We start from the raw sequence: 10,719 nt of genomic DNA on the forward strand, positions 1-10,719 counted from the left end.
TGCAGCGCCAGCATTCCATGTGGGTGCTTGTTCAAGTCCCGGCTGTTCCACTTCCAGTCAGGCTCTTTGCTGTGGTCTGGGAAGGCAGTGGAGGATGGCACAAATCATTGGGCCCCTGCACCTGCATGGGAAACCTGGAGGAGGTTCCTGGCTCCTGGCGGTTGTCCCAGCTCCAGCCATTGAGGCTATTTGGGGAGTACATTGGCAGATCTCTCTCTCTCTCTCTCTCTCTCTCTCTCTCTCTCTCTCTCTCTCTCTCTCTCTCTCTTTCTCTCTCTCTCTCTTACTCACTCTCTCTGTAACTCTGCCTTTCAAATAAGTAAAGAAATCTTGAATTACAATATGGCCCAAGTCCTTGGGCCCCTGAACCTATGTGGGAGACCTGGAAGAAGCTCCTGGCTCCTGTCTTCAGACTGGCACAGCTCCAGCTGTTGTAGACATTTGGCAAGTGAACCAGTGGATGGAGACCTCTCTCTCTCTCTCTCCCTCTCTCTCTCTTCTCCCTCTCCCTCTCCCTCTCCCTCTCCCTCTCCCTCTCCCTCTCCTTCTCTGTGTAACTCTGACTTTCAAATAAGTAAATAAATCTTTTAAAAAAATCTTGAAAAAAATTAAGGTGGATGGGTAAGGTAAATTCTAAATACAATGACACCCACACTACTTAGGGACCAGATGAGCCTGGAACATAATACAATGGGCAGAGTAACAGAAATAAAGCAGACAGCAATAAACTACACATTCAAACTACATTCTGAAGTTTGAGGTGATAGTACCAAGCACAACAGACGATCATATCTTCAGAAGACATCTTGCACATAAACTTCAAATTCCAAATTGATAAGTTCCCGAACAGAATTTAATTCACATAAATGTATTAATAATTAAAGAAGAGATAAAAGAAAGTAAAACCAAAACAGGAATATTTGATTATTCATCAAATAAAAGTACCAAAGTTAAGGCAGAATAAGCATTTTTGACCAGAGTTCCAGGAGACTAAAGATGTATAACCCTTTTAAGGAGACCTGCTTGGAGATAAAAGAAGCCGGATTAGACAGGAAATGCAGACACCCAAGGAGATACAAGAAAAGAGGGAGGCCATTCCCTCCACACACTCACATAAGGTTTAGTCTTCGAATTCTGGAAGACAGAGAGGCTCTGCTGCATAGCTGAGGAGTGGAAGACGATGTTTGGGACTGGTACATAACGAAAAATCAGAGAGAGCTCCAGGAAACAGAACACAAGTGAAACCCAGTGAGGGGAGTGGGGTGGGGTGGAGGGCGCGCAGGGAAATCTAAGCCATAATTCCAGTACTGGAGACTGTATATATATTTTTTCTTTTATCACAATATTCCTTCTAATATGAATCAAAACTCATACTGAACAATGAGCTCTGGGTGAAAAGAGCATTTTTTTTTTTGCACTATCTGAAAAAGGAGAGTCTATATTTTAAAAGAAGTATACTTACTGTATTCAACAAGACCACAGACAAAACATATTTTCATCAGAAAACTGGAGAATCTAAAACTAAAGAAAATTTTAAAAGCAAAAGCTACAATATTGAAATAGAGTTGAATGAAAAGAGAATTGGTGAACTGGTAGATAGACCAGAAGAACAGATTCAGAATAAAGGATGTAAAAAAATACCATGGACAAAATATGAGAAAGTACACTACTCAAAAGGCACAGAGAGTGTGGAAGTCAGTCTGTGTCTGAGGCAGAAAGGGTCAGCGGCAACATCAACAGAGGCAAGGCTGACAGCTTGACAAAACCGAGAAAAGATTCTGAACAAAACATTTAAAATCACTATGAAGTCAAGCAAGATAAACAAAACTGCAAGTGTATGTTATGTAAACATATTATGTAAAATACTGAAAACCAAATACACAGAGCAAAGAAATAAATAAATCAGCCAGAGGGGAGAAGAGATGAACTTTCAAAGAGCTGCAATGAGCCTTCAGCTAATTCCTGAATTCAGAAGAAAATGTGATTGTAATTCCAAACTGCTAAAAGTAAATCACCGTCAAAATAGAATTTTACAGCATTCTCTTCAAAAAAAAATCCAAAAGGGATGCTGAACGATACTAACACTAATGCTAATTTGGATAAATGTAATGAATACTGACTGGCAGATGAAAATTATATTTCATTTATATAAAAGACATAAAATCCGCAATAACAGTGGCAGAGGTCAGGATGGGGGTTGCTTGTACTATCTGAGATTTAGACAAAAGTATCAACAATGTTATTTGATAGCAGTTTGTTAGGGATGCATGTTGTAACTTCTAAACAATTAAAATAATACCAACACTAGTAACAGTTTTAAAACTCCCAAGCAACACTCCAGGAAAACATAATCATAGAAAATTATAAATCCAAAACAAGGCAAAAAAGAAAAAGGAAACATCAAAAATGTATTCAAATAGAAAGCATTTGGTAAATTAAAGGTTTAAATTCAAATATATACTAAATCACATTAGATGTAAGTAATACAAATTTTCAGAACAAATAAACTCTAACGGTATAAAAAAGACATATTTAAATTAATTTCATTGAATGAGAAGAATCACTATGTTCCTAAATTTGTATATCTGAAATGCATCAAGTTTGTATACCTTAAATAAAAGGTTTCTAGGTTGAAAAAATAAAATTAACAGGCAAAAGAACTTCATGGATGTTTTCCAAAAGGAGACATACAAATGGCCAATAGGTTTATGCAAAAATGTTTAACTATCAGTGAAACACAAATTAAAGGCACAATGAAATATTACCTCACCCCAGATAGAAGGGCTGTTATCAAAAAGAAGAAAACAAATGTTGGCAAGGGTATAAAGCAAGGAAAACTCACACAATGCTGGTGGGAATGTAAATTAGTACCACCATCATAGAACACAGTATAAAAATTCCTCAAAAAATGAAAAGCAGAACTACCATCTAATCCTGCAACCCCTTCACTAGCTACATTTCCAAAGGAAGTGGAATCAATATCTTGAAGAGATCTGAACTCTCTTGTTCATTATAGCATTATTACCATTTGATGTACACACCCACATGCACACATGCACACAATGGAATTCTATTCACCCATTAAAAATAAAAGTCTGTCTTTTGCAACAACATGAATAATCTTGTAGGACTATGTGGAGTGAAATAAGCCAGACACAGGAAGACAAATACCACATGACTTCATTTATACATATAGTTAGAATCTAAAAAGGTTTATATCATAAAAGTAGAGTAGAATGGTGATAGTAGATGGGAAAAAATAATGGGGAAATGTTGGTTAAAAAGTTACACAATTAAAGGCAGGAGGAATAAATTTCAAGAGATCTATTGTACAGCAAGATTACTATAGTTGATGAGTATATATTATATTCTTGAAACATATTAAAGAAAGTGGATACTATGCCCTCTTACTACAAAAATAACAACTATGTGAGATATCACATTTAGTGATTACATATATTTAAATACTCCATTATTTTATACAAAATAAAATCACACAGTTTTCTGTTTTAAAGTAAAAACATTAAAATGTAATCATCAGAAAGAAGATAGAATTTTTAAAGTACACTTTTTGTAGATGGTCTAAAATACTGAATGCACTCCCACATTATGTTGAAATGGGTCAGATTTTAGTGATTAAAAAGTGATTCCAGTTTTCCTTTAAACTGTTTTTTTAAATTTTAGTATATATTGCCTAAAAATAAAAATGCATTAAAAACATACTTTTGGTTAACCTTTAATAAAGTGAACACTCTCATAAGTACCACTCAAGTTTCATAGAACATCTGCAGCAGCCCAGGGTGCCTTCTATGGACCCCCATCCCAGCATTTGCTCCCTTCCTCTATTCAAAGATGACATGATTTTCAAGGTAACCACTTCATTGCTTTCTCTAAAATGTTGCTGCCTAAGCATGTATCCCCAAAACCATATGCTTTTCCTCTTTTTTGCATTTTCAGTGAGCAAAAATCTTATAGGACTGGTTCCAGTCACGGCAGAGTGGCTTATAATAAACTCATACTCCTGCAGGTATCAGTCAGATAGATTCTAGACAAAACATTAAATGGTGCTGCTTGAAGGTAATGAATTGCCAGCAAAGGCAGGAAGACACCAAAAGGAATCTGGCTCATCATAAAAGGAACCACTCTGGGTGAGATCTATCATTGCAAAGCTTTTCCCTTGAAGACTGCTATCAACTCATGCAGCACAGTGGGTGGAATAAAGCAGAAAGCCACATGTGCTTGAGGTCTGAGAGAAGGGAGTCTAGATCTGCTAGCACATCTGTGGGCTGTCGGAGAAATCCCAGGAGGAAGCACATATAGAGATACCCTCTATTTGTGCATTTAATTTCCCTTCCAATCCTTGGCTGATCCCTGGAGAGCTCATATGCAGAGGAGACCCCAAATAGAAAGAGCTGGGATGTCTGATCAGCGATTTTAGCTTCTGCCCACCTCCAGTGAAACAAAGTTTAGATTCAAGTTTGTTCAAATTTGAGGGGTTTAATAAACACCATAGGTTTTCCAGCAGTATCTAAGAAGGGCCGTGCCTTAGGAACAAAACCCATGTTTCAGTACTAAGAGTCTGTGAAAAAACAAGTGTGAAATCAGAAAGTTCATCCTCATAAAGTGAAAAACTAAACCTAAAAAAAGTCAATATAATAACTAGTAATTTAACTCCCTGCTGGACAATCAGCAATAACCTTTAGTGGGCTAGTCCATGACCAGAGTCTCTGCAAGATGTAATGAACCATTTCCAGTACACACTACAGAAAGCAACACCTAAACATGCAAAGAAACACAAAATTGGGACTCATAGTCAAGAGAAAAATTAATGTGCTTTAGAAATTCTACAGACCTTAAAATATGACACTTTGCCTCAAAAAATAGTAAACTCCAACATGTCTTCCTCCTACCAAAAAAAAAATTCTGGGAGCAGGAATTGAGACACATAAAAGCAAAGAATTTCAACACATAATGTCAAAGCTAAATCAAAGAACATCCTAGATTTTGTCCCAGCAAGGCTCCTAAGCCCATCTATCATTCACCATCCACTCTCCCATGATAATTAGAGTCAATATCCTAGAACATGGAATCCAGCCAGCTGATGTGATTGCTTGTACTTTTTCTGTTCAGATCTTCTCAATGAAAGAGAAAAGATGAATATAAGAGTGAGAACTTCTTGGAGCTGAGTCAGGGTATACACATTAGAATCGTAGAATGCGTGTTCCCCAATTCCAAGGACAAATTCTGCTAAAGGTAAGGTATTCATCAAATCTGAAAAGTACACTAATCCTCACTATTGGAACACACAACACTAGACAAATTCTGCTCTGTACTAAGGGTCACAAAAAATTTAATAGAATACAATTTCAGCTCTAAAACTATCATTCAGAAAAGTAAAGAAAAATATGCCAGATAAATGACCAAAAACTTAAAGTCAGTGGAATTGTTTGACGAAATATAAAACATGCACTCCTGATAATTCATATACAAACATGAATAAAATCAGAATTGATATTACATCCAAAAAAGCAAAAGATATGGAAGGAGGAAAAAGGAAAGTATATAGAAAAAAATGGAAGTCAAATGAAGAGAAAGGAAAGAAACAGTGCTTTCAAGACACTAAAGAACCTAGTCTGGACGGAAACTAACTCAGTCAATGAAGGAAATTCTTTCTGAGCACTTTTCACATGAGAACAGTTAAAAATAAATCTAATGAAGTAACATGTAACAGATTAATAGCAAAAGTATAGAATTAAATGAAAATGGATATTGTAGAATTAAGTAAACAATGTATCATTTCCAGAGCAAGAAATAATTTTGAAATGATAAGGAGTCAGATACATTCAAGACTCGAGATAATCATTATAAATACAAAGGGACGGCTGGCGCCGTGGCTTAACAGGCTAATCCTCCGCCTTGTGGCGCCGGCACACCGGGTTCTAGTCCCAGTTGGGGCGCCGGATTCTATCCCGGTTGCCCCTCTTCCAGGCCAGCTCTCTGCTATGGCCCAGGAAGGCAGTGGAGGATGGCCCAAGTGCTTGGGCCCTGCACCCCATGGGAGACCAGGAGAAGCACCTGGCTCCTGGCTTCGGATCAGCGAGATGCGCTGGCCGCAGTGGCCATTGGAGGGTGAACCAATGGCAAAAAGGAAGACCTTTCTCTCTGTCTCTCTCTCACTATCCACTCTGCCTGTCAAAAAAAAAAAAATACAAAGGGAAGGAGGGATAGATTTCTCTTTTTTAAAGTTTATGTTTATTTTTATTTATTTGAAAGGCAGAGTGACAGAAAGAAAGAGACAGAGAGAGAACTTCCATCAGCTGGTTCACTCCTCCAAATACCTGCAATAGCCAAAGCTGGGCCAGCTGAAAGCCAGGAGACAGCAATTCCATCTGGGTGACACAATGTGTGGCAGGGGCCCAAGTACTTAAACAGTCACCTGCTGCCTCCAAGGCACATTAGCAGAGAGCTGGATTGGCAGCCAAAGCAGGACTTGGTCTCGGGTACTCCAATATGGGAGCAGGCATCCCAAGTGGCAGCTTATCCTACTGTAGGGCAGCACTCGCCCAAGGTTGCTCTTAAATTAGATAATAGGTAACATAGATAAAGCGCCAACATAAGTAATCCAGATAAGACACTTGATTTTCCTCAAATATAAAAGCTAAAATAGGGGGTCGACACTGTGGTGTAGCAGATGAAGCCGCCACCTGCAGTACGGGCATCCCATATGGGCACCAGTTGGAGTCCCAGCTGTTCCACTTCCAATCCAGCTCCCTGCTATGAACTGGGAAAGCAGTAGAAGATGGCCCAAGTGCTTGGGCTCCTGCACCTACATGGGAGACCTGGAGTCCTGGCAGCCCTGGCCGTTGTGGCCATTTGGTGAGTGAGCTAGCAGAATGGAGGATCTCTCTCTCTCTCTCTCTCTCTGTAACTCTGTCTTTCCAACAAATCTTAAAAAAAAAAAAAAAGAAGCTAAAATAGGAAAAATATCTAAACACAGAAAATAAGAAAATTTTCTTGATGAAAACAAAATGTACGTTGATGTAGTGTGATCACCCCAGAGACCTGTTCTGATTAGCTTCCTGAACTTCAATGCAAAGACTAAATTCTTCAAGTACACAAACAGGAAAAAATACTGCTTATGAGGAGAAACATAAAAAAAACATTAAAAAAAGTCAGTCGCTGACTTTTCCCAAACAACATTCAGTGCCCAGACATAACACAATAATGTCTGTAAAGGTCAGAGGCAATACTATGAAGCAAGAATATTTTTACCTCTCAAGTTGTTGTTTGATTAAGAAGATGAAAAGATACCTTCTCAGGCTGGCACTGTGGCATAGTAGATTAATCCTCCACCTGAGGCATTGGCATGGCGCTTAGGAGGTGAGGCGTGGCGGGTGGGGCAGCCGCCTGTGATGCAGGCATCCCATCTAGGTGCTGGTTCTAGTCCCGGCCGCTCCTCTTCAGATCCAGCTCTCTGCTGTGGCCTGGGAAAGCAGCAGAAGATGGCTCACATGCTTGGGCCCCTGCACCCAAGAGTGAGACCTGAGACCCAGAAGAATCTCCAGACTCCTGGCTTCGGATTGGCCCAGCTCCAGCTGTTGTGGCCAATTGAGGGGTGAACCAGTGGATGGAAGACCTTTCTCTCTGTCTTTCCCACTCACTAACTCTACCTCTCAAGTAAATAAATAAAATCTTAAAAAAAAAAAAAAAGATACCTTCTCAAACAGGAAAGAGCCAGGGAATACAAAACCCATTCCAGATGAAACTAATCAGAACACACATCATTAAAAAGAAGGAAATTAAGAAAAAAAAGTCCTCAAAAATACAAAAGTCATGTGTGGTGAATTACAATTGGTCATATGTCTTCTTTGGTTTTTCTCAAAGAAAGTTGGAGTTTTCTTCCTTCTACTCTGAAACTATAGCAGAAATGGTGCTGTACCAGTTGAGACCCAGACTTTAAGTGGACTGGCAACTTTTGCTTCTACATACATGAAATCCTCTCTTGTGATATGCCAGCCTCTTAGAGAGGCCATGTGCAGCTGCTGCTGGCAATTGCTCCAGCTGAGCTTCCAGGCAGAGGCAACATCAAGGACCAGCACGTGGGTACCACCTTAGATGTTCCAGCCTGACGAATGCAACCCCTTTGTGCCACAAGGGGTGCAGTAAGAAACCCAGCCACTCCTCATAATCATGGGAGAAGATTCATGGATGCTGTTCTAAATCTTTAAGTTTCCAGGTGTTTTGTTTCATAATATTGCAAAACTAAAACAGTATTATGAAAGGGTAGACAGTAAGTACCAAATGCATTTAAAACACTAAACATCTGAAAAAATTCTTGCTATAAAAGCAGAATGTATTTATTATAATACCAATGAGAAAAAAATCTCCACTATAATGGCTCCCATGTCACTTAGGGCACTAGCCAAAGTCTTTGCCATGCCTGGACCCCACGCCCTACTCCATAGGTACTTCCACCCTCCCGCTTGCTCTTCTTTCCTGTTACTCCCTTTACTCAGTCCTCTCTCCATTGGTCCTAGAATGGCCAGGCACACCCTCAGGATCTGACCTGGCTTTCCTGTACCTGGATGTTGGATTGAGTAACGGTCTCAACCCATCTCCTAGCTTGCCTTGATAATTAATTAGGAGAAAATCCTTCATCTCACTCCTACTCCAGGTACTATTCCTCATCACTCTTCCCTCTGCTTTCAGCTGTTCCTATTTTTTTATTTACTACATTATTGTGATATTTATTTGATATTTATTTTATTTTCTGTCTGTCTCCTGACTAGGCTCCTGCCTCATTATATGTAACTGCTCAATATCTGTGTATGACTATAATTTGGAATACAGAAGTCAGGGAGGGAGGAAGGAAATAGGAGAATATTGGTTTCCCCACCTTTCATTGCTAGGGAGTCAACATTGCACAAAATTCAGTATATGTTTAAATACCTTGACCATATTGTGTTTTCCATGATAACTTCACAATATTTATCTTACATTCTATAATTCCTTTAATTCTATATTTTTATGTTAAACTGATATTTCAGTACATCTAATTTATAAAAGAGTGAGCATAACGTAATCCCAATTTTGTAATCATCCCTTTCTACACAGAAACAAAGATCTTATCTTTCTCTGTTTATCTACATTGGGCGACTCTGAATCAATGTACACTTAATAACAAAAAATGTTATTTCTCGTGACTGATATTTGGACAATTGCTCACCCTCTGATCACACAAACAAGACAAGTGTCTGCTAATACTAACTGAGAGAATCAAAAAGGGAGAGAAAGATCCAACATGGGAAGTGGGATACACAGCAGACTCATAGAATGGCAGATGTCCTAAACAACACTCTGGCCTCAGAATCAGCCCTTAAGGCATTCGGATCTGGCTGAAGACCCCATGAGAGTATTGTAGGCATGGAAAGCCAAGATACCATGGAAAAGAAAAAAAGAAGAAGACCTAAATGAAAGATCTCTTTTAGTGAGATCCCAGTGGAAAGAACAGGGCCATCAAAGAAGGAGGTACCTTTCTGTGAAGGGAGGAGAGAACTTCCACTTTGACTATGACCCTATCGGGATAATATCAAAGTTGGCAAATCCTAAAGGCTTCCATAGCCTTGGCAACTCATGACTAGAGCCTAGGGAGATTACTGACGCCATGAACAGGAGTGTCAAATTGTTAAGTCAGCAACAGAAGTCACTGTGTACTTACATCCCATGTGGGAACTGTCCTTAATGTGTTGTCTAATGTGCAGTGATGCTATAACTAGTACTGAAACAGTATTTTTACACTTTGTGTTTCTGCGTGGGTACAAACTGATGAGATCTTTACTAATTATATACTGAATCTATCTTCTGTATATAAAGAGAATTGGAAATGAAAAAAAAAAAAAACAAAACCTGGTGTTAAATTGGAAATGGCATAGAAAATTAATTAATTTTTAAAAAAATATTATGTAGGATCTCTGTCTTTAATGTGCTGTATACTCTTATTTAATGCTATAACTAGTACTCCAACAGTATTTTTTTTTTCACTTTGTGTTGCTATATGGGGGCAAACTGTTGAAATCTTTACCTAATATATACTAAACTGATCTTTTGTATATAAAGAGAATTGAAAATGAATCATGATGTGATTGGAAGGGGAGAGGGAGCGGGAGGGGGGAGGGTTGTGGGTGGGAGGGAAGTTTTGGGAGGGGGAAGCCATTGTAACCCATAAGCTGTACTTTGGAAATTTATATTCATTAAATAAAAGTTTAATTAAAAAAATTAAATTCTTTATTATAAATATCAGTTATAAAAATTACTATAATGTTAAATTTAAAAAATAAATTACTCACTGCTTACTGAGTCATTTCTATCCATGTGTCCTCAAAGTAACTAATATTTAACGTGTACAAAGAAATTATTCACCTTACGCTTTTCACCCCAGGTTTGTTTTCTGATGCTACATCAAAGATGAGGTAGACTTATGACATTGAAACTTGAAATTAAAATCTGTTTTTGACTCTCTGTATTACAAGGCAACTAGTTATCCAGTGCCTTCTTGTGTGGGATTAGAAGGGTTAATGGGCAGTTAGGAAGAGCCCCTGTGGGAATGTGGGACCAGGTGTTTGTATGAAACCCACCATGTTCTTATTAGACAAAAGACATTACCCCAAGAAAATCAAAAGGTTGATCGTTACAGAACAAAAAGGCTCACATACCCATAGG

The 10,719-nt window shown here is 38.5% G+C and overlaps 1 pseudogene; it reads right to left on the reverse strand.

Annotated features, from left to right (window-relative positions):
* Window positions 1–1,341: 1,341 nt before the first annotated feature.
* On the reverse strand, window positions 1,342–1,457 carry LOC133762666 (small nucleolar RNA SNORA40; annotated as a pseudogene).
* Between the last annotated feature and the right edge of the window lie 9,262 nt (window positions 1,458–10,719).

This window comes from Lepus europaeus, chromosome 6, assembly GCF_033115175.1.
Source record: "Lepus europaeus isolate LE1 chromosome 6, mLepTim1.pri, whole genome shotgun sequence".
In the NCBI taxonomy this organism is placed as follows: domain Eukaryota; kingdom Metazoa; phylum Chordata; class Mammalia; order Lagomorpha; family Leporidae; genus Lepus; species Lepus europaeus.